Genomic DNA, 26,405 nt, shown 5'->3' on the forward strand with positions numbered 1-26,405 from the left:
GCGATGGGGGCAAGGCAAAGGGCCGGACCCAGGTCAGATCCCTGTCACTTTTCATGCCAGCGGCCTGCCAGGCAAAACCCAACGTCTCCTCCCCCGCAGTTTCTGTCCAACCTAGGATTCCACACGTTGTGTTCTACACTGCTGGGAAGACCCACCATGCACTGTTAGCTGCTGCACTCCACCACAGACCTGGCTGCATTTCCGTGATCACCCTATATTCCTTACCTACCTAACAGGCCATGCTGTGGTGATGAGTGTTTTATAAGAACCTATCTAGTGCTGTGAGGCTCAGCAAATCCGCAAACAACAGAGGCTTAACAGACAATGTAAAACCGCTAACCCTGGTCAACTTGGGGGGGCGGGGGGGGGAAGACAACTGGCACTAGCAGCAGGGAGGGGACATGGGGGCTGATACTAGATCTGTGAGTGGAGTCGAGGCAGGGGTGAAAGGGAAGAGGATGCAGGATCCTCCCCCAGGGAAGGGCAGGGGTCCTAGAACAAGCTCTGGAGAACAGCCTGCAGGAGAAGTGCAGTGCTACACTGGCCCCAGGAAGGAGCAGAGAGGACCCAGCAGGCCGGCCTGCCAGTGAGCCCCTTGTGGAAAGGCCAGAGGAGCCCTGCACACAGGCAGAGGCCTGGAGACTTGGGGAGGATGCTGCACAAGGCGGCAGCCCCCTGGCATATTCTCGGCAAAGCAGTCACCCAAGTGAGGTAACCCCCCACCACACACACACACGCTCAGCACAGCGGTGCTGGGGAAAGCAGAGGACCTGCCAGGGAACCTGAGCAGCAGAATGCACAGAAAACGTAACTGACAAATGGCAAAGCCACCCCCCGGGCCCTACAGACCTAGCCAGCACTCAGCAGAGCCGCTGCACATCCCGCCCCACAACCAGCAAGAAAAGGCTCAACTCCAAGGGGCAGAAAGGGGAAGAGAAATGGTCTGGTGCAGGCTGCCATAAAGGAAGGGAACCACATCTCTGGGCCCATCACCATAGGCTCTACCTGTCTCCATATATTTATGTATTGAGTCTCCCCAGCCCTTGAGAGGCAGGGCAGTGCTGGTGCCCTGAGGGGCAGAGGGATTGAGGGACTCAGGAAGCCTGCGTCAGAGCAGGAAATTGAACCTGTCTCCCCAGTGACAGCGCCAGACCCACTGGCCTATCCTCTCCATCTGTGACTCCCGTGACCTTACATCTACCTGCAGATCCCCCGCCACACAAACCCATGCTCCAGCAGGAAAACTCAGAGCATGGGAAGGAGAAATGGGCACACGTTCAAGACGCTACAGACAGCAGCTTCTGGCAAAGCTAGAACAGCTTAAAACTCAATAAAAAGCAGCAAATGCCAGCAATGCAGAATGGGAAACTCTGGACAGACCCTCCCAAGACTATTCCAGACAACAGATCCGAGCCAGACAGCATCATTAGAAAAGCAAAGACATGGTGAGAGACCATGGAAATCCAGGAGCCTCCCCCGCCCCCCGCTTCTCGTCCCTATCACAACACAGGGGAACCTCCAAAAATGCAAACCTGGGAAGCCAGGCAGCCCAGGGAATGGAGCAAAGAAGAAGTTTCAACAGCACAGAGCCCTTCGAAAATGGCCCCTGTCCTACACCATGGTCAGACAGACCACGACCCCAGTGCACAAAAGCACAAATTACTTTCCTCACGAATAACTAGAGGACATTTGTGAGAACAGCAACGTCGGCAAACTCCTGGGGCATCCCCAGTGAGAAATAACACAGCAACAAGAGAATCACAAAAGCCAGGCTCACTTCCTCCCTGCGAACAGGCCCCAGCCCATCTTCACTCTGCAGAGGCTCATTAGCGAAGCTTTGCTGCTTCACAGGACTTCACCGAGCGTCTGACTCAGCCTGGCCTCTCAGGATTGCTACGAATGGAACCGATGGGGAACCATACGCCCTCATTAGCTCCATGCACCGCCCAGCGACTGCACAACAATACACAACACGCACCAGAGCCCTTCCGGCAAGGGGAGTAACCTCAGTTTAACCTCCCTGCCCCAGCCCAGGCCTCCAGAACTACCCAGCTGCCACACGCTGACGATCTGTCCCCAGGACCTCTGACCCACCATGTCCAGGGCAGATCACAGCACTACCCTCCCTCCTGGGGCCCCTCTCCCAGGCTGTGGCCCTGCCCGTCCTTGAGTAACCCACACAAGAGCTGTCTGCTGAACTGGCAGGAGTTCCACCATTGCTCCTCCCCAGAAGGGGGAGCCCCCACTTCCCAGCACCACTGCTCTCCCCCTTCAGAGGTGCTGGAGCAGGGGGGCTCAGCCCCCACCCACCCAAGCAGATGTCTGAGAGGCACCAGCTGACCTCACTCCAGCAGGGTCAGCATGGGACTCTCACAATGCCCTCTGTTGAGGCCTCCAAACTAACACCCACTGGCACGTAAGGGGGCAGCTCTGTCTCCAGGCTTGGCTACACCAGCGATTCTGCTCCTGCTTCACTCATGTTAACAGCTTGCCAATTAATCAGTGTTAGCTAACCCAACTGCCAATGCCAGGCTAGACACTCCACAAAGGTTTGTGCTGGGTGGCCATGTTTGCAGCCTGCTGCAGGCTGAGCCACTGCGTGAACAAGTGTTTGCAGAGTATCTAGCTTGTTACCTTGATGAGCAAGTAATCAGAATTAAAACAGGACAACGGACTCTGGACAAACCCCCAGCTCCCTCATCTGGGGCTGCCTGTAGACTCAGGCTGGCATCACAGCACTGGGCATGCTCGGGTCGCATTTCCAAACCTTCCTGTGCAAACAGCAGGGCTGGAAACAATTTTTAAACATGTCGCTGACATCACAGGATTCCCAGAGCCCGATAGGCCTGCACTACCTACACTTTAACCCAGCCCCACTGCCCCTGCCGGAAACCTCCCGCAGCGCCTGGGCCCGAGATCACCCTGGGAATGACAACTCCGGGTGTTTCAGGACAGGCCCTGGAACAACCCACCAGGTAAACATTTGTGATGACGACACAGAAATTGAGCAGCCCCGAAATGACACAACCCTGCTCCTCCCAATCAGTGCACAGCTGGAGAGAGAGCATGAAAAGGAAAAGCTGGGCAGGGCTCCACGCCGTAACAACCCCACCAAATGGATTCAGCCCTCTGGCAGAGCTACTGCTCCAGTGATTGCACAGCCCAGCCAACTCCTTCTCCCACACCGGGCAGAGACCGGGGTCCAGCACACACAGCTGGCTGCACCAGACAGGTACTCAGACACGCCATGCAGGCTGGAGGGGCAGCACGGATGGCTGCCACGCAGCGCTGGGCCCATCTCCTGCTAATCCAGAGACAATCACACAACACAACTCCTGGGCCCCTATGCCAAAGCGTGCCCCTGACCCATTCCCCGCCCCCTGCAAAGCACAGAGGAACACGCCCTGTGCCGCGCTCTGCAGCACACGGCAGCGAGGGGAAGAGACCGTGTCCACCCAAAAGACAGTGAGGTCACTACTCAGTCCCTGGGAACGGGATGGATCCCCAAGGGACCCAGCCAGGACACTAACAGGTCCTACTCCCATCCAGAGGGGAAGGACAGAAGAAAACACCAGAAGAAACTGATTCTGGGGACAGCAAATGAAAAGCAGCAGGGGGGACAGTCAAAGGGCCCAAGAAGGGGATCCTGACCAGAGGCCCTGCCCAGCGCCCAAATCCCAGGAGCTGACGCCGCCCAGAGGAACTCTGCCAGGAGTGCCCAGAATCCAGCCCCGCAGGCGCGGTCACAGGGACTGCCTCACCCCCAGATCGGTGGGTGGCCGCTTGGGCACCGCCAGGAGGAGGCTGGCGAGGAGATCCCGCAACACTGTTGGGCTGCGACTGGGGAGCACATAAATAAAGAGGAGGGGGAAGAAATGCAGCCAGCAGCGCCACAGGCGGCTCTGGGGGAGGCACTGCAGCTGGGTGTGGTGCTGCAACCAGGCGCACCGGCAATATGTATGCGTCAGGGTCTCCCTCTCACCATAAGCAAACAGGTGTCTGGGAGCCAGAGCTTCCTGCAGGCTCCCAGAGGGGAAACCCAGCAACAAGCAAGATGATGGGATGGGGGCTCCTGCCATCCAGGAGAGGCCAAATGCGGCTGCTATCTAGAGGGGGCTGCTCAGATCAGGGTCTCCAGGGAACCTCTCTGCCAGGCTTGGGACTGTTCTGGGGAGGCAAGGTGCCCCCCTCCACCCCCCAGCACCCAAAGCAGTGGGCCCTCCTTCCTGAGGCCATGGAGCTGGGCAGACTGACACCCTTCCATGATGGGGTGCAGAGAACCAACATAACTCATGTCTCTTGTGGCCAAAGGAGGCTTCACAGCTTGCAATCCAAGGTCTAGTCTCATTGCTCACCAGGACCCAAGGAGGCGGAGCCCGAGTGAGCAGCCCGAAGCCAAACGGTTCCAGCTGGCTCAAGAGCCCCCAGTTCGGCAGCTCCATCGGCCCAACAGGACTGAAGGAAACCAGCAGCAGTGCAGGGGGAGGTGGTCAGGGCACTGCTGGGCACTCCACCAGCCGAGCACACCCTGGGAACAGACCTTCTAGGGAGTTCTGAGATTGCCCTGGGCAGTGCAGCTCCACCTGGCATCCCTGCTGGCACCCTCCAGGTGCACACCCAGCCCCGAGCCCTCCCTGCACCCCTTCGCCACGACAGCATGCCAGCTGGACCTGGCAAGCACCCCCCAGCACAGCAGTTGGCTGTGTCTGAGTGAGCCTGCACCGAAGCTCTATGCTCATCAAATGGAAACAATGCAGGTTGGGCAGGCGCCTGGATAGTTAGGAAAAAACCCAGGCTCTGCAGGGAGCCAGCTGGGTGGGGCCCCTCTCCCCTCACATTCAGAGATGCCCCAATCGGGTGTGGAGTGCTGCACTGGGAGCAGGGGAGTCTTTCAGAGGAGACAAAACAAGAATCTACAGTCACGGGACTTCCCCGAGAACTGAGGGATTACGCCGAGGTTCGAGCCAAACTCCAGCTCAGTAATTACAGGCTGTTTCTGTTCCTTCGCTGCCGAGGGCCGTGCTCCAGCCCAGAGGCAGCTGGTTTCCGAGGGGGGGTGAAATGACTCCCCGAACATAGTCTGTGGTCACGGGATTAACGACCTTCTTTTAACAATAAGCAGCATGTGAGCTCTCTGGGGCAGCAGCTGTCTACGCACACGTCTATCGTACCACGCTGAGCGCAGCAGCCTCCATCCCCCACTGGGTCCTTGGATTATTTGCTATTTCGGTGACGGCAGCAGCTCAGAGAACAGGTTCTAGCCCAGCAAGAAACTGGAACGATGGCACGTAACAGGCACCTCACTGCTCCCAGCACAAGGTACAAGTCCTGGGCGTGAAAGGAGCACGCTTCTTGCTTTGCTTCAGAAAAACCATCGAAAACAGAAAAGCAGATCTGGAGCCACATGCAGCTGGGCCTGGCTCGAGGCACAGGGGTGGGCCTCATGACACCAGGGGGCAGGGGAGCTCGTGGCACCGGGGGACAAGGGGGGCTTGTGGCAGACACACTCCATAGTGGAGGCAGATCTGCCCATTCGGGGGAGACCCCAACTGCAGGAAGTTTGAGAGAGATACCCCATGAGCAGGGCTCCCAAGATACATCAGGGCAGGGGCCCCCCTCACATCTCATATGGAGCACACAGAGCTCTGCAGAACTCGTAGGTAATGGTCCGGGAGGGAAACAGAGACGAGGGCTCCACAAGAACCTTGCTCTCCCCTCCCGCCGGCCCTCTGACAAGCAGCCCAGTGCCCAGCTGCAGGTCCCCTGCTGCCCCGGGGCGAGGGATCAGCCCTGGCAGAGGGCAGCTCTGCCAAGCCAGCGAGGGGGTCAGCACCAGAGACCTCAGCCTGGAGCATGCTGACCCCTTTCAGACACCCTGAACCCTGGCCATTGGGAGGCACTGCCACAGCCTTGGCCTTGCCTGGATAGTCTTTGGGGACGCAGCTTCGGGAGTGGTGAGCAGGTGGGAGGTGTTGGCGGGAGACAAGGGCTGCAGCATTCGGTACTGGCTGGAATAGGCTGAGGCCCCACACGTTGCTCTCCTCCTCAGCCCCAGACTTGCAGACGGGGGAGAAGACACCAGGCAATGCCGCTGCTGAGACAGGAATCAAGAGGCAGACCATGCTCGCCAAGCATGCAAAGCGTTAAGGACTCCAGGGTCCAGAGCCCCACGGACACCTCATGGGCATACGTAGGCCACAAGGTGCAGCAAGTCTCCAACAAACCTGCTTTCCAGCTGCCCCTTCCACCTGGGCATTCATCCTGCCAGGAAAGGGGCAGGGGACAGCTCCAGCTCAGGGCAGATCCAGCAGGTGCCACGCTGCTGAGCATGGCAGACAACCTAGAGGGATTCAGGGTGGCACAGGGCTGATCTGGGTCAGGCTCGCTCTGGGGGAACGGATAACCGTGCATTTCCAGAGCAGCACAGCTCCAGGATAATCCTAGGGAAAGCTGCTGCTCCCGCTGCAAGGAAAGCAGACACTCTCTGCGCAGGGGGCACGCTGGGCCAGGAGCTCAGCACAGAGGCAGGGACAGGAGATTACTTTTCCCCCACCACCAGCTGCTCTATATATCTGCTCCAAAGAGTAACACACAGCACGTCCCCCACAGCCAGCCCCCTTCAGATCACAGTGCAGCCAGGGCGAGGGAACTCACACAGGGCCACTGCACAGCAGAGCAGAGGGTCCATGTCCTGCTGGGGGCACATGGGCCTCCCAGACAACCCCATAATGCGCAGCAGCAAGCAAGCTCCCTGCCCAGGGCCTCAGCCCAAACTTTGGTGGAAGCACCCCCGACCATAGGCGCCGACTCTGTGGGTGCTCCAGTGCTGGAGCACCCATGGAAAAAAACTGGTGGGTGGTGAGCACCCACCGGCAGCCCCCTGCACCACTCCACCCCCCTGCTCCAGCTCACCTCCACATCCCTCAGCCCTCAGCCCCCTGCCCCTCAGCGCCCCCCATATCCCCTCGTACCAGAGTCCTCAGCCCCCTGCCCCTCAGCGCCTCCCAGAACCCCCATACCAAACAGAGCTCTCAGCTCCCCATCCCTCAGCACACCCCGGGCCCCCCATAGCAGAGTCCTCAGCCCCAGCCCCTCAGCACCCCCCAGACCCACTGTACCGGAATCCTGAGCCCCCCATCCCTCAGCGCCCCCACATAATCCCCCATACCGAACAGAGCCCTCAGTCTCCTGCCCCTCAGCACCCGCCAGGCTCCCCCGTACCAGAGTCCTGAGCCCCCCATCCCTCAGTGCCCCCCAGAACCCCCGTACCAGAGTCCTCACCCCCTTGCCCCTCAGCACCCCCCATATCCCGCCATACCACACAGACTCCTCAGCCCCCTGCCCCTCAGTGCCACCCAGATCCACCTGTACCAGAGTCCTCAGCCTCCTGTCCCTCAGCGCCCTCCAGACCCACCTGTACCAGAGTCCTTAGGCCCCCATCCCTCACCACCCAGCATATCCCCCCGTACCGACCGGAGTGCTCAGCCTCCTGCCTCTCAGCCTCCCCCAGACCCACCCTGTACCAGAGTCCTCAGTCCCCCATCCCTCAGCACCCCCCAGACCCACCCTGTACCAGAGTCCTCAGCCCCCTCTCCCTCAGTGCCCTCCAGACCCACCTGTACCGAACAGAGTGCTCAGCCCCCCATCCCTCACCACCCCGCATATCCCCCCATACCAAACAGAGTGCTCAGCCTCCTGCCCCTCAGACAGAGAAATCTTCAGTGAGCTTAAACACAAAAAGGAAGCTTACAAGAAGTGGAAATTTGGACAGATGACTAGGGAGGAATATAAACATATTGCTCGAGCATGCAGGGGTATAATCAGGAAGGCCAAAGCACAACTGGAGTTGCAGCTAGCCAGGGATGTGAAAGGTAACAAGAAGGGTTTCTACAGGTATGTTAGCAACAAGAAGGTGGTCAGGGAAAGTGTGGGCCCCTCACTGAATGGGGGAGGCAACACAGTGACAGATGATATGGAAAAGGCTGAAGTACTCAATGCTTTTTTTGGCCTCAGCCTTCACAGACAAAGTCAGCTCCCAGACTGCTGCACAGTATGGGGCGGAGGTGAGCAGCCCTCAGTGGTGAAAAACAGGTTAAGGGCTATTTAGAAAAGCTGGACAACCACAAGTCCATGGGGCTGGATGTGCTGCATCCAAGGGTGCTAAAGGAGTTGGCGGATGTGATTGCAGAGCCATTGGCCATTATCTTTGAAAACTCATGGCAATCGGGGAGGTCCCGGATGACTGGAAAAAGGCTAATGTAGTGCCCATCTTTAAAAATGGGAAGGAGGAGAATCCAGGGAACTACAGACTGGTCAAACCCACCTCAGTTCCTGGAAAAATCATGGAGCAGGTCCTCAAGGAAACCATTTTGAAGCACTTGGAGGAGAGGAAGATGATGAGGAACAGTCAACATGGATTCACCAAGGGCAAGTCATACCTGATTGCCTTCTATGAGGAGATAACTGGGTCTGTGGAGGAGGGGAAAGCAGTGGATGTGATATATCTTGACTTTAGCAAAGCTTTTGATACGGTCTCCCACAGTATTCTTGCCAGCAAGTTAAAGAAGTATGGGCTGGATGATTGGACCATAAGGTGGATAGAAAGCTGGCTAGATTGTCGGGCTCAACAGGTAGTGATCAATGGCTCCATGTCTAGTTGGCAGCCGGTATCAAGCAGAGTGCCCCACAGGTTGGTCCAGGGGCCGGCGAACCCAGAGGCAGCGTGACACAGCAAGACCTATAGACTCTGGATTCAAACTAAAGCCTACAAAAAGGATGAGTGAGACGGAAGACTTTGGAGAGCAATGTTCTGCTGCCAACATGGGAGGACAGACCCAGCCCTTCCTTGTGCCCGGCTTTCCTGGCCAGTTGGCCGCCACAAGCTGCAAAATCAAGCCACAGACTCAAGCTATGTTCAGGACTGGTAACTATACAACAGCTGCAGAACATCTGATGGGTGGATGGATGGATGGGGGGCGTGGGGGTATCATTAATGATCTGGAGGATGGCGTGGACTGCACCCTCAGCAAGTTTGCAGATGACACTAAACTGGAAGGAGTGGTAGATACGCTGGAGGGTAGGGATAGAATACAGAGGGACCTAGACAAATTAGAGGATTTGGCCAAAAGAAACCTGATGAGGTTCAACAAGGACAAGTGCAGAGTCCTGCACTTAGGACGGAAGAATCCCATTCACTGCTACAGACTAGGGACCAAATGGCTAGGCAGCAGTTCTGCAGAAAAGGACCTAGGGGTTACAGTGGATGAGAAGCTGGATATGAGTCGACAGTGTGCCCTTGTTGCCAAGAAGGCTAATGGCATTTTGGGCTGTATAAGAAGGGGCATTGCCAGCAGATCGAGGGATGTGATTATTCCCCTCTATTCGACATTGGTGAGGCCTCATCTGAAGTATCGTGTCCAGTTTTGGACCCCACACTACAAAAAGGATGTGGACAAATTGGGGAGAGTCCAGTGAAGGGCAACAAAAATGATTAGGGGGTTGGGGCACATGACTTATGAGGAGAGGATGAGGGAACTGGGATTGTTTAGTCTGCAGAAGAGAAGAGTGAGGGGGGATTTGACAGCAGTCTTCAACTACCTGAAAGGGGGTTCCAAAGAGGGTGGATCTAGACTGTTCTCAGTGGTGGCAGATGACAGAACAAGGAGCAATGGTCTCAAGTTGCAGTGGGGGAGGTCTAGGTCGGATATTAGGAAAAACTATTTCACGAGGAGGGTGGTGAAGCACTGGAATGGGTTACGTAGGGAGGTGGTGGAATCTCCTTCATTGGAGGTGTTTAAGGCCCAGCTTGACAAAGCCCTGGCTGGGATGATTTAGTTGGGGTTGGTCCTGCTTTGAGCAGGGGGTTGAACTAGATGACTTCCTGAGGTCCCATCCAACCCTGATATTTTATGATTTCCCTCATACTGAACAGAGTCCTCAGCCCCCCTGCCCATCAGTGCCCCACACTCCAGACCCCCCTGTACTGAACAGAGCCAGCCTGACACAAAACCTAACAAAACACCAACACCATCATGTGTCAGCCCCCTGGTCCTCACCTCCCCAGTGCCCCCTACCTGCCCTTCACCTCTCCAACCCACACATTCCAAACCTCCTCACATCACTCCCCTTACACACCATGCGCTCCTCTTGTCCCTCATGCCCCCTCCACTCCAGGCCCCACTTCTGCCCCCCAGGCTCTATATACACACACTCTCAGCCCCCTCTCCCCCAGCACATTCCCCCAGGCTCCTCCCCAATGCCACCATCCAGAGCTCAAACCCTGACCAAGGAATTAAAAAAACCCAAACCACTGGAGGTTCCTGCGTCCCGCCTCGCCCCCAGATCCCACCATCCCCCAGAGAAGGGCCAGGAAGTTGGGGGAGAGGCCCTGCCTGCCACTCCCAGCCCCAGAATGGGAAGCCCAGTCCCCACACCCCCAGCACACACCTCTGACCTCTGCCCCCCCTCCCCAGGCAGGGCAGCCCTGCTTTCCCCACCACTTCCTGCCATACCACAAGGGGAAGTCCCGCAGCCCACAGAAGGAAGCCCCAGACAGATCCCACCAGCCCCCAGAGAAGGGCCAGGAGGGCGGGGGACTGCCTGTCACCCCAATCCCCGAAGGGGAGAGACCAGTACCCCCCCCCATACCCTCTTACGTTCTCCCCAAGGGACTAAACCCGCCCACACCTCTCCCCACTGCAAGGGGAAATCCCGCAGCACCCAAAAGGGACCCCCAAGAGGGGGCTTCTCTGCCACATCAAAACACCCAGCTGAACTTCCCCTGTGGTTGGGGCCAAGACACAGAACGGGAGAGTCACCAGCGCCTTCTAATACCCTGGAAGCCACACACACACCCCCAGTTAGCGGGATGGGGGGGCTCCCTTATCGCCCAATCCCGGTTACCGGGGGTGTAAAGTGGGCTCCCTGACCGCCCAGACCCCCCATTTAGCAGGGGAGTGGGGGGCTCCCCAACCACCCACCCCTTCCCAGGTTAGCAGCACATGGCTGCTCCTTGTCCTCAGGTGAGCCAAGTTCCATCCTGCAGAAGGGGAGACTCAACCCCCCTCACTTCAGCATAGCAGCCCCAGTCCAGCAGCGAGATCACAGGTGCCAGCAGTAACAATCCCCACCACCCCCAGGAAACTTCCCATTCCTCATCCTCATCACCCGGCATAGGAGGATGGTCCAGCAGATGGGGCAGAGCCATGAGATCCACAGTCTGTGTCTGACCCTGGCCAACTGGCATAGCTGCCTCTTTCCCAGTGTTCCCTGGGGACAGGCCCTTTCTCACCCCCCTACGCTGCCCCGGCTCCTCTGGCCTGGCCAGGGTAGCCAACGTTCTTAATTTATTGTCCATTTATTGCGCAGTGTTACGGTTAATCATTATATCATATAGATTTACTTATGTTAATTAGAGTTGATTTGTAGAATTACAGAAGTATAAAATGAATTAATCTCTAGAGGAACTATTTAGTAGACATAAATTAAACAAGCTAAAACGCAAAAAACGGGGGCTGAGGCCTGCAAGACTTTCGCTTAGCTATTTTAGGCCTGGAAAACAAGAAATGGTGGCGTAAGTCAATAACCGAACCCTAACGAGTATGAGGAGAGAGAGGTGCCAACTGGTGAGATTGCAGAAGCGGAGCTGAGAAGATTAAATTTAAATTGTAAAACGCTGTAACAACAGATATTGCCTCCAGCATGGGCCTTAGCCGCAAAATAACTGTGGCAAGTCAACGTTAATAAAAACCTACACAGCCTATAAAATTCGGGGTCCCTGGTGTTTCCAGGGGACACAGGCCAATAAGAAGAGAGGTTTACGCTTCCATGTCCATGCGCAGAGTGTAGGTACAGACAGGCTCACAGTATAAAGCAGGTGCCCTGAGCAGAAAAGCTGAGCTTCCTCTGGGAAACTCCAGCAGAAACCACCCCTGTATTGTATCAGAGGGGTAGCCGTGTTAGTCTGGATCTGTAAAAGTAGCAAAGAATCCTGTGGCACCTTATAGACTAACATGCATCTGAAGAAGTGGGTATTCACCCACGAAAGCTTATGCTCCAAAACGTCTGTTAGTCTATAAGGTGCCACAGGATTCTTTGCCACCCCTGTGTTAATATTCAATCCAGAAAAGGGCCAAGAGACTCTACCACCATCTAGGGGGATGTGAGTATGTCCGTAGGTGTAACTGGTACACGGTGCTCACCTGTAGGAATTGCATGTGCTGGGACACTTCTAACTTCGTTGGTAACTTTAATAAAATTGCTAAAAAAACAGTGCTCTTGTAATGGTGTGTATGTTACTTGCCTATGGCTCCATGTGTTCCTGTGGGCTCTAAATCCAGAACAAACATTACTAAAGGCTTCACCAGCCAGCCTCAGCCCCGACACACCTCCAGGAGGAAGCACACAATGGCCTGGCCACAGGTCGGGGAAACCTGTTCTATCTCCTCCCCAACCTTGCCGTAGTTCACAGCTGGACCCCAGGCCTGCCTCGCATCAGCCCAAGCCCCAAGGTGCTCCAAGCCCAGGAGAGCCAGGCAGCCACCCTTCACAAGCCACATGGCCTGGCAGGGCTGAGCCCCGGCACCTCCAGGCTGGGGTGGGGGGAAAGCCACCTGCTGGAGAGCGGCCAGGGTATCTCCCCTCTAGCTCCCTTTGCACCAAGGGAAGGGGGCTGCTGCCAGGGCTCATCAGGGGACACCCCGTCCCCAGCAGTAAGCCTGTTCTGGCAGAATTGATTCGTGCTGGACAAACACAGGCTGCTGGGGACAGAGGCAGGAAAAGATCTGCTGTTTCCTGGCACCCCTGACCTCTAGCGCGGGAGCAGGCAGCAGATGGCCAGTCCCCCTCCCACAGCACTAAGCTGTGCATGGAGAGACTTAGCTTCCCGGAGCATCTGTCCTGAGCTGCCTCTTGCAGCCCCTCACAAAGTCCAGCTGCACCAGATGTTCCTACGACTCCTCCTTTTACAGCCAGCTCAGACGGGCAGCTCGGGGCCCCACCTCAGCCAGATTACTGGGCTGGGACTGGTGAACAAGTCAGAATCCATCCCAAACATTTCCGCAGCGAACTGGAGCACGAGGCCCAGCCAGAGACCCACAGACTCAGGGCGAGTCTGGCACTGCCCCCTCCACCCAGTTTGTCTGCCTTGCTGTCAGGTCCCCAAACACTTGCCTGCCCCTATGCATGGACCCACTTCCATGGTCCTGTCCCCAGGGCACTTCCCTCTCCAGTGAGCCCCCTTCTACTCTGGAGTGAATCTTGTCGATTTGCATAGAAATCCCCTTTGTTCTCCTTCCCTGACCTCCGTCCTCTGTCTGCCTGTGGGAGCTCCTAGGGTACAGGCAACATCTCAGCTGCCTGGCGTGCAGCAGGTGCTCACCCAAACTTCCCAGTCCCACCACATGGGCTTGGGGGAGTGTGACGAACTGGGAATGTTCTAAATGTTTTCTCTGAATACTGTGTGGGAGCCTCAGTTTCCCCTATGCAGTTCTTAAGTATCTAGGTGGTGGGATAAGGGTGTGTGATTGTTGCAGAGCCCTAGAGGGCAGGCATGATGGTGTCTGCACAGAGAATGACCGACAATCTGTCTCCTGGTAACTGATGGCCTGGGCCCCTCCTCTGCAAGGTGCCAAATGAAGGTGTTAGAGAACAAGATCAGGTGGCCTCCTGGCCCGGGGAAAGAGACAAAGGCAGAGGAGGGGCTGGAGGGAGTTTCAGTTTGGAGCTGGCTGGGGAAGCGGAGGGAGGCCCAGAACAGGGGTCTGGGCTCCCCATCCCCCACGATGGACCTGACTGAGGGGTCCTGATCTCTGTACCTACAAGCTCTGCTTGGGATTGTGTTCATGTCATTTAATAAACCTCCTGTGTTACTGGCTGGCTGAGAGTCACGGTGAAACGCAGGAAGTGGGGGGTGCAGGGCCCTGACTGTACCACACTCCCTGACAGGGAGGCAGTGCAAAGGGTGGGGTCCTGAGGCCAGGTCACCATCCCAGCCCACAACTCCCAACACCACTTGTCACCCACTGGGTAGTGAACATTCTCCATTCAGTGTCTGCTGCTTGTACCATCTTCTCCAGCCCCGTTCACAGATGACACTAACTGGGAGGAGAGGTAGATACGCTGGAGAGTAGGGATAGGATACAGAGGGACCTAGACAAATTAGAGGACTGGGCCAAAAGAAACCTGATGAGGTTCAACAAGGACAAGTGGAGAGTCCTGCACATAGGACAGAAGAATCCCATTCACTGCTACAGACTGGGGACTGACTGGCCAAGCAGCAGTTCTGCGGAAAAGGATCTGAGGGTTACAGTGGATGAGAAGCTGGATATGAGTCAGCAGTGTGCCCTTGTTGCCAAGGTCAACAGCATATTGGGCTGTGTTAATAGGAGCATGGCCAGCAGATCAAGGGAAGTGATTATTCCCCTCTATTCGACATTGGTGAGGCCTCATCTGGAGTACTGCATCCATTTTTGACCCCCCACTACAGAAGGGATGTGGAGAAATTGGAGAGGGTCCAGTGGATGACAATGAAAATGATTAGGGGTCTGGAGCACATGACTTATGAGGAGGGGCTGAGGGACCTGGGATTATATAGTCTGCAGAAGAGAAGAGTGAGGGGGGATTTGATAGCAGCCTTCAACTACCTGAAGGGGGGTTCCAAAGAGGATGGATCTAGGCTGTTCTCAGTGTGGCAAGTGACAGAACAAGGAGCAATGGTCTCAAGTTGCAGTGGGGGAGGTCTAGGTTGGATATTAGGAAACACTATTTCACTAGGAGGGTGGTGAAGCACTGGAATGGGTTCCCTAGGGAGGTGGTGGAATCTCCTTCCTTAGAGGTTTTTAAGGCCCAGCTTGACAAAGCCCTGGCTGGGATGATTTAGTTGGGGTTGATCCTGCTTTGAGCAGGGAGGTTGGACTAGATGCCTCCTGAGGCCTCTTCCAACCCTGATATTCTATGATTCCTCTCCCACAGAGAGACAAGGCTCCTGCAGCAACCATATGTTTCCCATGGAGCCAGGGCCTAGCTGCCAGTCAGGAGGGCTGTCGGCTGAGCTGTCAGGCGAAGAGCTCCCACAGGTCACGAGGCCCCTGTCTATTCTGGCTGCACTACGGGCATTTGGGGACAGTCCGTGCCGCTTACAAAACTCCACTGTACTATCCAAACCTTCGAGGGCTGTTGCAAAGGCCCGCCTGTCCCTGCTCCCCTCAGATGTTAGGCTCTTCCTAATGCGCCAGTCCACCTGTGTCTGCTCGAATGGAGTGCTCTGGACCAGGGACTGGGCCCGTTCCCTTCGGAAAGCACCCAGCACACAAATACGAATGGTAACTCAAGAGCAGTATTGTGTTCGCTGTGGGGAGGGGCAGGCTTACCCCTCCCCTGCTCCTACCCCTGTAACAGGGCAGTTAGGGCAAACCAACAACTCAGGAATAACCCCATCGCTGTGTGCTTCTTCCTCCAAAATCCCCTGGGCCGTGCCACAGACTCCTCCAGCAGCCAATGGGATTTCAGTCCATGCAATGATCCATTTTAGGAAAAGGTCTATGAAGCAGAAGTTATTCAGCAGTGGCGGCTGAACGTTGCTACCGTTCAGCTGCCCTCAACTTTGTGCCACTCGTGGCACTGTGAGACAGAGACAGACACAGTCACTTACCACTGGACATCTGCCCTGGACTATTGGGCCTCCCCTCCACTCAGATCTGGAACATGATGGGCCCCTCCCTCTCTGGTCCAGAAAGGAAACCAAAGGCCGTTGGAGACCCTGAGGGATCCCTGTAGCAGAAGTCAACAGCAAATCCCGCTGAGCTGTGCATCTGAGAGCAAGGCAGCCAGAGCAGGGAAGGGGGAACCTTGGTTCCATTAAGGGAGACCCATCATCAGGCTAAAATGAGCTTGTCGATTCCCCGAGCCTACGGCCAGACAGAACCCCAGTTCTGCTAGTCCAACCTCCCACCCACACAGACCCACCCGGATGCCCATGCTGAGCCCAACAGCACCAAACTGAATCGCTCTGGAGAGAGAAGGTGAGTGAGGGAATATCTTGTATGGGGCCAACTTCTACTGGTGGAAGGCACAAGCTCGCAAGTTCCACAGAGCTCCTAAAGACACCTGGAGTTCAAAAGCTTGGTACCTTCCACAAACAGAAGTTGGTGAAATAAAAGATACCTGCCAACCCAGCTACACCACCACCAAGGAATGTCAGTCCTCAGGAATCTAAACAGTGTGCCCTCGGCAGAGAACAGGGCCCACGGGAAAGGGGATGAGCAGGGGACCCACAGATCTGAAGGCCTGAAGAAACCAGTGTGCGCTTCCAGCCCATCCCTGCCATGTGCACATGCAGACAGGTTTCAGAATTCCTCTGAGCAGCTGAATTAAACTCTGTTCTTAAGAAAGAGATCTAATTTTGTTGTACAGACTCCAAGCGATGGCGAGTCTACCATATCTCCTGGGAACCCGTCCCAATGTTCAGTTACCCTCGCTGCTAGGAATTGTGTCTCATTCCAAGGTTGAATTTGTCTCACTTCAGCTTCCAGCCACTGGATCTTCTGCCTTTCTCAGGACTGCAAAACCCCCACTATCAGATCTTGTCCATGTGTCAGTGCCTAGACACAGCGATCAAATCACCTCTCCCCTTTCTCTTCCAGAAGCTGAACAGATTGAGCTCCACAAACATCACATCATATTGGATAATGGAGAGAAAGTATGCGTATAAAATGTGCAGATGATACCAAACTGGGAGGGGTTGCAAGCACTTTGGCAGACAGGATTAGAATTCAAAACAATCTCAGGAAGTTGGAGAACTGGTCTGAATTCGACAAGATGAAATTCAGTAAAGATAAGTGCAAAGTACCTTGCTTAGGAAGCAAAAATCAAATGCAGTACTACAAAATGGGGAACAACTGATCAAGTGGTCGCACTGATGAAGACGATCTGGGTTTTAGAGTGGATCACAAACTGAATATGAGTCAACAATGTGATGCAGTTGCAAAAAAAGGCCAGTATCATTCTGTGGTGTATGAACAGGAGTGTCATATGTAAGACACGGGGAGGTAATTGACCCACTCACCTCAACACTGGCGAGGCCTCAGCTGGGGCACGGTGTCCAGTTCTGGGTGCCGCACTTCAGGAAAGATATGGAAAAGTTGGAGAGAGTCCAGAAAAGAGCAACAAAAACTATAAAAGGTTCAGAATACCTGCCCTGTGAGGAAAGGTTAGAAACTCTGGGCATGTTCAGTCTTGAGAAAAGAAGACGGGGGTGGGGGAGCTGATAACAGCCTTCAGATATGTTACAGGCTGTTATAAAGAGGGAGGTGATCAACCATTCTCCATGTCCACTGAAGGCCGGACAAGTAGTAACGGGCTTAATCTGCAGCAAGGGAGATTTAGATTGGATATAGTTAAGCTCTGGAACAGACTTCGAAGGGAGGTCGTGGAATCCCCATCATAGGAAGTGTTTAAGAACAGGCTGGACAAACAACTATCAGGAATGGTCTAGGGTTATTTGGTCCTGCCTCAGTACAGGGGCTCGACTTGAGTTCTCACTGTGCCTTCCAGATCTATCTTTCTATGATTGTAAAACTGGTTTCCAGATCCTGGGTCATTTCTGTGGCCTCCTTTGAACTGTCTCCAGTATCTCCACCGCCTTCTCGAAACACGTACACCAGAACTGGACACGGTATTCTAGTAATGGTCTTTCCAACGCTGTGTACAGGGGCGAGCTCACTTCCCCACTTCTCCTTGATACCTCCCTTTCCACACACCCAAGGATCGCCTCAGCCCTTTTTCCCACCACACTGCACTCAGCTCTCCTCTGGAGATGATTACCTACAAAGACCCTGCTCTGAGGCATGGCTTTCCCTGGAGGTATCACTGCCCTCTTGGTTCCCAGATGTATTACCTTTAACACAGCCGAATGTAAGTGCATTTTGTTGAATTATGACCCTTTAATTAGGTGCTTTAGATCAGTGTAACACCGACCTGTCCTCCTCAATATTTTTTACTCCACCAGCCTTTGTCATCTGCAAACCTGAACAGCAAAGATTTTATATCATTATCTAGATCACTGTTAAAATACTGAATAGCATTGGATTAAGAACCGATCTCTGCAATACCCTACTAGAAACAGCCCCAATCATTTATATCACCCACTGGGAACTATATTTTGAGATCTGCCAGTAAGCCAGTTTTGAATCCATCTAACACGTGCCCTGCTAATTCTATTTATTCAAAATGTTACTCAGTTCTAAGTCAAACGCCTTTGAGAAACCCAAGTATACTACAACAATACAGTTACATTTATCAAGCAGACCTGTAATCCCGTAAGAAAAAAGACAACAGGTTTCTTTGACAAGACGTGCCTTCCACAAGTCATTCAGACTGGCATTAATGACATTTGGAGTTGCTAATTCTTTGCTGAGTCGCAAATTGTCCGTTCCATTACTTTACCTGGAATCGACATCAGGCCAGCCAGTCCACAGTTCCCTGGAACCTCCCTTTTAAATACTGGAACTGCTCTGGAATTTTCCTAGTTTTCCAAGATTGATTAAAAATTAACATCAGTGGCTCAGAGAGCTCCTCAGCTGGTTCCTTTGTGACTCTTGGGTGTAAATACTCCAGGACTATTGATTTGAAAATGTTTAATTCTGCTGCCTTACATCCTCCATTGTTACAGATGGTAAACTTTCTATTCCATCCACAACATCACATGAGATGGACACAGACTCCAGCTTCATTCCAGATACAGAACAGAAATACCCAGGGATCATTTCTATCTTTTCTACATCACAGTTATGCCAAAAATTACATGTAGCTCGACAAAGCCCGTCCGTCGCCAGTGTCCCAGGAGCCAGGGATGCTAGTGCCAGCCTGCCTAGGGAGCGCAGGAACGTGGCTTTCATTCCCTCCCACAGAGAGCGGACACTTCACGATCCATTATCACTGTCAGTGGAGCTGATGGCGATGTGCAAAGTTAAGGTTGCCCAACACCTCTCATTAGAGGCCCCTGCTTTCAGCTGCTTGTAACTTTGGCAAACAAGCGATTCAGGCTGAAATTTTCCATGCTCGCTCTCTGCTTCAGACTGAACATTTCTGGAAAGTTTCAGCCAAAATAGTTCAGCCATTTCCAAAAGTGAGGGGAGGGAGACCCAGGTGGCTTTGCCAAAGTTTGACGCTGTTTCCAGCACATGCTTCTCGATTTTAAGAGCTGCGGCAGCTCCATGGTTTGGAGCAGGAATTTATCATTTGGTGGAAATCACCCTCACCCCAGGGAGGTGCTTTCTGCCGCCCATGAAAATACTCCCAGATTTGGCAAAGCCATAAGCCTTGAAATCCCCATTCACAGGTGCGCAGAACAGCACGCTAGCATGCACGTCACCAAGAAAAACACGCGCCTTATTAGCACGGGGTAACTAATGCCCCAGCGAAGACAAGGCCACTTACTGTTTTAACACATTGGCAGATCAACCTAGTCTACGTCTGAGGGACACGGGGCTGGAAGGGGCCCCGGCTGTTGGAGCCCAGGCCCTGCTGTCGCAGGCCACCTGGCGTATCAGCCCACTCACACAATGATCACGCTCCTTTTTGCCCCCACTGCTGCTATTGGGAGGTTGTTCCCGAGCCTCCCTCCTCTGATGGTCAGAAACCTTCTTCTCATTTCCCGCCTGGATTTATGTCTGGCCCATTTATCCCCTTTGCTCTGGTGCTAACGCTGCCCTTCGGTTTAAATAGCTCTTCCCCTCTCTGCGTTTAACCCCCCATGTACTTATAGAGCAACCAGATCCCGCTCATCCCTGCTTTGCTGCAAGATAACGCAACTCGCAGCCCTGGGCTGCCAAGCCGCACAGCCGCCCACGGGCTGGGTTTGGCCATGATAAGCAGCACAGCTCACTGGCACATGGCCCGAGACTGAGAGCGCCACCACTCACAGTGCTGCTCTCTGCTCGCCTTTCCAGGGTGTCACGGGACCGGCTCTGGGGAGTGGGGGAGCAAACAGTCTAGGCCTAGGAAACTCATACCCTGGCAGGACCCACACAGGCAGCCATCCAACCCCAGCGTGGTATTGCACGGCCTCTCCCACCCTCCCCACCAGGGGTACCCAGCCAACCCTAACGGGGCACTGCATGGCCTCTCCCACCCTCCCTGCCAGGGGTACCCACCCAACCCAGGCAGGGCACATCATGGCCTCTCCCATCCTCCTGCCATGGGTATCCACCCAACCCCAGCGGGGCACGGCATGGCCTCGCCCACCCTCTCCACCACGGGTACCCGTCCAACCCCAGTGTGGTATTGCACAGCCTCTCCCACCCTCCCCGCCACGGGTACCCACCCAGCCTCGGCGGGGCACAGCACAGCCTCTCCCACCCTCCTCGCCACGGGTACCCGCCCAACCCAGGCAGGGCACGTTACAGCCTCTCCCGTCCTCCCCACCAAGGGTACCCATCCAACCCCAGCAGGGCACGGCATGGCCTCGCCCACCCTCCCCGCCACTGGTACCCGTCCAACCCCAGTGTGGTATTGCACAGCCTCTCCCACCCTCCTCGCCACGGGTACCCGCCCAACCCAGGCAGGGCACGTTACAGCCTCTCCCGTCCTCCCCACCAAGGGTACCCACCCAACCCAGGCAGGGCACATCATGGCCTCTCCCATCCTCCCGCCACAGGTATCCACCCAACCCCAGCGGGGCACGGCATGGCCTCTCCCATCCTCCTGCCATGGGTATCCACCCAACCCCAGCGGGGCACGGCATGGCCTCGCCCACCCTCCCCGCCACGGGTACCCGTCCAACCCCAGCAGGGCACGGCATGGCCTCGCCCACCCTCCCCGCCACAGGTACCCGCCCAACCCAGGCAGGGCACAGCACGGCCTCGCCCACCCTCCCCGCCACGGGTACCCGTCCAACCCCAGCGGGGCACAGCATTGCCTCGCCCACCCTCCCTGCCACAGGTACCCGTCCAACCCTGGTGCAGCACTGCCCCCAGGCACCTGGCCACCCCGGCACCCGCCCAGCCCGGACGGGGTATTCAAAGGAATCCACCCCCCCACCATGGTCATAGCCTCACACAACGAAGGGTAAGCACAGCTGAAACCACAGCTACGGCTGATCTATGACTAAACCGGAGAGAGACTCTAGCAGAGCCCTGTCTGCAGAGCTGGGGAGGGGACAGTCACATACATCCTCCTGCTCACCCCCAGCTGAAGAGGAGTCGGTGGGGGGCACAGCCTCCTGCCCCCAGTGAACCTAGGGCATACAGACTCTCCTGACCAGTATTTCCCATTCATCCCATACAGCACTCAGCCAGCTGCATGGGCCTGTTTGGCAGCACCTCTCTGGGAGGCCCAGGGGCACCACCCTGCAGCTACTGGGCAGGTTCAAAGCCAGCCCTGGGCTCCAGAGCCCAACACACTCTCCCAGCCTGCTAGCCTCAGGGAGTGAGGCACCACGACTCAGCCCAGGGGCCATAGCAATGAGCCTCCCGGAAGACGGCCAGGATCAACATGAAAACCTGAGTGCACTGCACCTCCCCTGAGCGGGGACTCCTGGCACGGTCTCACTGTCCCATCTGGCCGACAAGATCCCAGGTCCGAATCCAGGGCTTTTGTCCAGCAGGCAAAGCGCAGACCCTAATACCTCACTCAAGTGGAACCTGAGACTCATTCGCTAAGGCATCTCCTCAAGCCAGTTCTGCGAGGCCCAAACTGCACTGGGAGGCGCCAGGTTAGGGGGACACATTCAATTAGATTTCCAGTTAATGAGATTTTCTCCTACTGAATTAAATGGTGCAGGACTCAGATTCCTTCAACCCGAAGAGGGAAGCTGCTGCTGGACTTCACTCTTCAGCTCCTGTCTGACCCCACACCGCCACCGTGGAGAAATCCAGCTTCGTGCTCTCTGGCTGCAGGCTGCCTCCGGACTGGAAAGGGTTACGACACAGAACCCAGGCCCACCAGGATGCCCAGCCGCCCACTCTGGCCAACAAAGTCACCAAAACTCAAATGTGGCTGCTTGGCTGCTCATATTATGGTGGAACCACTTCCTGTCTGAGCACCACACGGTCCTGTCTCCTTTCCCCAGCCGCGTGCAGTATCGCTGCAGTGTCAGAACCAAGGCCACTGGCACCTGCCTAAACCACAGCTGGATCAGACTTCCGATGCCAGGTCTTCTGGAGCAGTGTTTCTCTACGGCCAGTCCATGGATGGGCGCCTGTCCCTGAGATCTCCCGACACATGTAGGAAGGCAGCACGCCCATCCCAGGTATCAGAAAGACTGAGAAACACAGATCCAGAGGGATGGCTGATAACAGCACAGTCCAGCTGAGCGCAGAGGAAACAGGCTAAAGTCCATTAGCACCTGGACCTATTCAGCCTTCCGCTGCCCAACTGCTCACCAGCCCCAGCAGCTCCATTGTCCCAGAGTGACTCAGTGCTCAGTGAGTCAGCCTGCCACCTCCCACGTGCCACACTGCCTGAGCCTGACTCACTACCAGGCAGGGAGCTGCGCCCGCAGCTGCACCTGCTGCCTGCTCCTCCAGGGCCGGTTTCTCCACTCACCTTCCAAGATTTCACGTGCCTGGGTTCCACAGCTCGCCCAAACAAGAGAGCGCAATCCTGGGGAGAAGGAGCAGCATGAAGGCACCTGTCCTGCAGCGCTCTGGGCCCAGGGAGAGACATGGACCTGACCCAGCTGTGCTCTAAGGTGGGGTTTCATCTGGACCAGCTATCCAGACTTTGGAAATGTCACCAGTGCCGCAAGGTCTGCCAGAGTCTGCACACAGCCTGAAACGGTAATTCAGAGAGGAGCGAACTGCTCCATTCATTTCGGGGGGGAGGGAGGGAGTGTTTAACGCCAATTCCCAGTCATAAGTTCAATAGTGGCGTTGTTAACCCTCTCCCTGCTGGTCAAAGCGCGCACAGAAGAGGAACACGCATGTCATGGGGATCTAGAAAATCCACCATAGACTCATAGACTCTAGGACTGGAAGGGATCTCGAGAGGTCATCGAGTCCAGTCCCCTGCCCTCATGGCAGGACCAAATACTGTCTAGACCATCCCTGATAGACATTTATCTAACCTACTCTTAAATATCTCCAGCGATGGAGATTCCACAACTTCCCTAGGCAATCTGTTCCAGTGTTTAACCACCCTGACAGTTAGGAACTTTTTCCTAACGTCCAACCTAAATCTCCCTTGCTGCAGTTTAAGCCCATTGCTTCTTGTTTTATCATTGGAGGCTAAGGTGAACAAGTTTTCTCCCTCATCCTGATGACACCCTTTTAGATACCTGAAAACTGCTATCAGGTCCCCTCTCAGTCTTCTCTTTTCCAAACTAAACAAACCCAATTCCTTCAGCCTTCCATGAATGACTGCTCAGTATGGGGTCAACAGAGGGCTTGTCTACATCAGAAAGTTGCAGCGCTGGTGAGGGAGTTACAGCGCTGCAACTTAGGAGGTGTACACATCTGCAGGGCACCACCAGCGCTGCAACTCCCTGTTTGCAGCGCTGGCCGTACTCCCGTTTTGTCTCGGGTGTAGAGGATCCAGCGCTGGTGATCCAGCGCTGGTAATCAAGTATAGACACTTACCAGCGCTTTTCTTGACCTCTGTGGAATAAGCAGGTATCCCAGCATACCTGAGGAAGCCTCTGGTAATCAAGCTGGTCTCCTTCCCCGGCTTGCTCTCGCGTTCCCCGAACCCCGAGCAAGCAGGTCTCCTTCCCTGAGGTTTGCTGGGTGGTTCCGGGAACGCGAGAGCAAACCGCGGCGAAGCTGGTCTCCTTTCCCGGTTTGCTCTCTCGTTCCCCGAACCCCCGAGCAAGCAGGTCTCCTTCCCTGCGGTTTGCAGGGTGGTTCGGGGAACGCGAGAGCAAACCGCAGCGAAGCTGGTCTCCTTTCCCGGTTTGCTCTCTCGTTCCCCGAACCCCCGAGCAAACAGGTCTCCTTCCCTGCGGTTTGCAGGGTGGTTCGGGGAACGCGAGAGCAAACCGCGGCGAAGCTGGTCTCCTTTCCCGGTTTGCTCTCTCGTTCCCCGAACCCCCGAGCAAACAGGTCTCCTTCCCTGCGGTTTGCAGGGTGGTTCGGGGAACGCGAGAGCAAACCGCGGCGAAGCTGGTCTCCTTTCCCGGTTTGCTCTCTTGTTCCCCGAACCCCCGAGCAAGCAGGTCTCCTTCCCTGCGGTTTGCAGGGTGGTTCGGGGAACGCGAGAGCAAACCGCGGCGAAGCTGGTCTCCTTTCCCGGTTTGCTCTTGCGTTCCCCGAACCCCCGAGCAAACAGGTCTCCTTCCCTGCTGTTTGCTGGGTGGCTCCGGGAACGCGAGAGCAAACCGCGGCGAAGCTGGTCTCCTTTCCCGGTTTGCTCTCTTGTTCCCCGAACCCCCGAGCAAGCAGGTCTCCTTCCCTGCGGTTTGCAGGCTGGTTCGGGGAACGCGAGAGCAAACCGCGGCGAAGCTGGTCTCCTTTCCCGGTTTGCTCTCGCATTCCCCGAACCCCCCTTGAAGCCGCCCAACAGCACTGCAGTGTGGCCACATCTAACACCACTTGCAGCGCTGGTTGCTGTAAGTGTGGCCACTCTGCAGCGCTGGCCCTATACAGCTGTACTAATACAGCTGTAACAACCAGCGCTGCAAAATTTTAGATGTAGACATGGCCTGAGTGGAGCCCAGGCTGCAAGCAGACCATGGGAGAGCACCAGTTACCACTTTCTAACCTGACCCCTGCAGCCAACAAGCTACAGGGAAAGAACAGAGCTGGGGGGAGGGGGGCTTGAACCCCGCCAAAGAACCAAGACCAATACTGAACCCAATTACTTATGTGAAGAAAGGTGATACAATTCATATTACTGAGACCTGCTGGGAAATTCACAACTGCAATGTTAAGCCACTGGTACCATCCCTTAAGGAGGGGCAGAGAAGGTGAAAGAGTTGGAGGGGGTTGCACACTACCGTTAAAGACACCACTACCTGCTCCAGCGTTATCAGTAACTCAGAAGTGCAGAATCTGAAATGCACATGGATCAATGTGCTAACAAACAAAGCCCAGGAGGGGACACGGGCTGGGGTCTGTTATAGACCATCAAGTCAAATCAGAGAACAGGTGAGTTACTCCTTAAACATCCATCTGCAATCTGTAGAAAGAAAACTTGTATTTTACAGTGTGGGAGGCGCATGCTGGAGGTTTTATGCAGCCAGCAGTAAAACATCGTTGGTGCTTCAAAAATTATAGATAATCATTTTCTAACACAAAGGTATTGCAGCCAACACAAAATAATTATTTTAGACCTTATTCTGTTGAATAAAAAATTAATCACTGCACGGGAAGTTGGTTGTTGCCTAGAAACCAGTGATCATGACCTGATTGCATTCAATAGGGCAAACAGAGGACAGTCCCCATCAGCTATGTATTTTATGCTATAAATATAAACATACATACACATGGTGCTTTAAAAGGGCTAATTTCCCAAAGTTAAGGAAAACTATGAGCTAAACTGATTGTGAGGAAATATTTCAACAGAAGAGTGGGAATGAAAGCTGGGAAATCCTTAAAGAGAGTTTATTAGGTGGTAAAAAAGTCACAATTCCACAACCAAGAAAAAGAACAACTTTGGCTAAAAGCTCACCTGGTTTAGAGGCAAAGTGAAGGCAGCAATTAGAAATAAAAAAGCAATATATAGCAAATATAAAAATGGGGAAATAGCATTAAATATAAATCAGAAGTTACGAAGTGTAGGAAATTGATATGGGAAGCTAAAAAACATAAGACTGGCCATAGTGCAGGGTTTCTTAAACAGGGGTCACCGCCTTTGTAGGGAAAGCCCCTGGTGGGCCAGGCCGGTTTGTTTACCTGCCCCATCCGCACGTCCAGCCGATAGCGGCTCCCACTGGCCGCAGATCGCTGATCTGGGCCAATGGGAGCTGTTGGAAGCAGCGGCCAGCATGTTCCTCGGCCCACGCCGCTTCCAGAGGCTCCCATTAGCCTGAAGTAGTGAACCACGGCCAGTGGGAGCCGCGATTGGTCGGACCTGTGGACGAGGCAAGTAAACAAACCAGCCGGGCCCGCCAGGGGCTTTCCCTGCACAAGCAGCGACCCCTGTTTGAGAAACCCTGCCATAATGAGTCTGACCAAACGCCTATCTAGCCCAGTATCCTGTCTTCCAACAGCAGCCAATGCCAGGTGCTTCAGAGGGAATGAACAGAACAGGGAATCATCAAGTGATCCCTCCCCTGTCGCCCATTCCCAGCTTCTGGCAAACACAGGCTAGGGATACCATCCTATCAGAGGAAATGCATGGCTGACAGGGCTAAGGATGATAATGGGTTTTTTAAAATTATAATAGGAACAAAAGAAATCTCAACAATGGTATAGGCCCATTAAGAAAAAAGAGATGGTAAGAATGATTGTTAATGCTGCAGAAATGGCAGA

General features: G+C 54.9%; 1 protein-coding gene across 2 annotated transcripts in view; it reads right to left on the reverse strand.

Annotated features, from left to right (window-relative positions):
• The window catches only part of AGAP3 (ArfGAP with GTPase domain, ankyrin repeat and PH domain 3), a 228,033-nt gene that overhangs the window by 185,750 nt on the left and 15,878 nt on the right, over positions 1-26,405 (reverse strand). The gene's annotated exons all lie outside the window — the stretch shown is intronic.

Source organism: Gopherus evgoodei, unplaced genomic scaffold, assembly GCF_007399415.2.
Source record: "Gopherus evgoodei ecotype Sinaloan lineage unplaced genomic scaffold, rGopEvg1_v1.p scaffold_47_arrow_ctg1, whole genome shotgun sequence".
NCBI classification, from domain to species: Eukaryota; Metazoa; Chordata; order Testudines; family Testudinidae; genus Gopherus; species Gopherus evgoodei.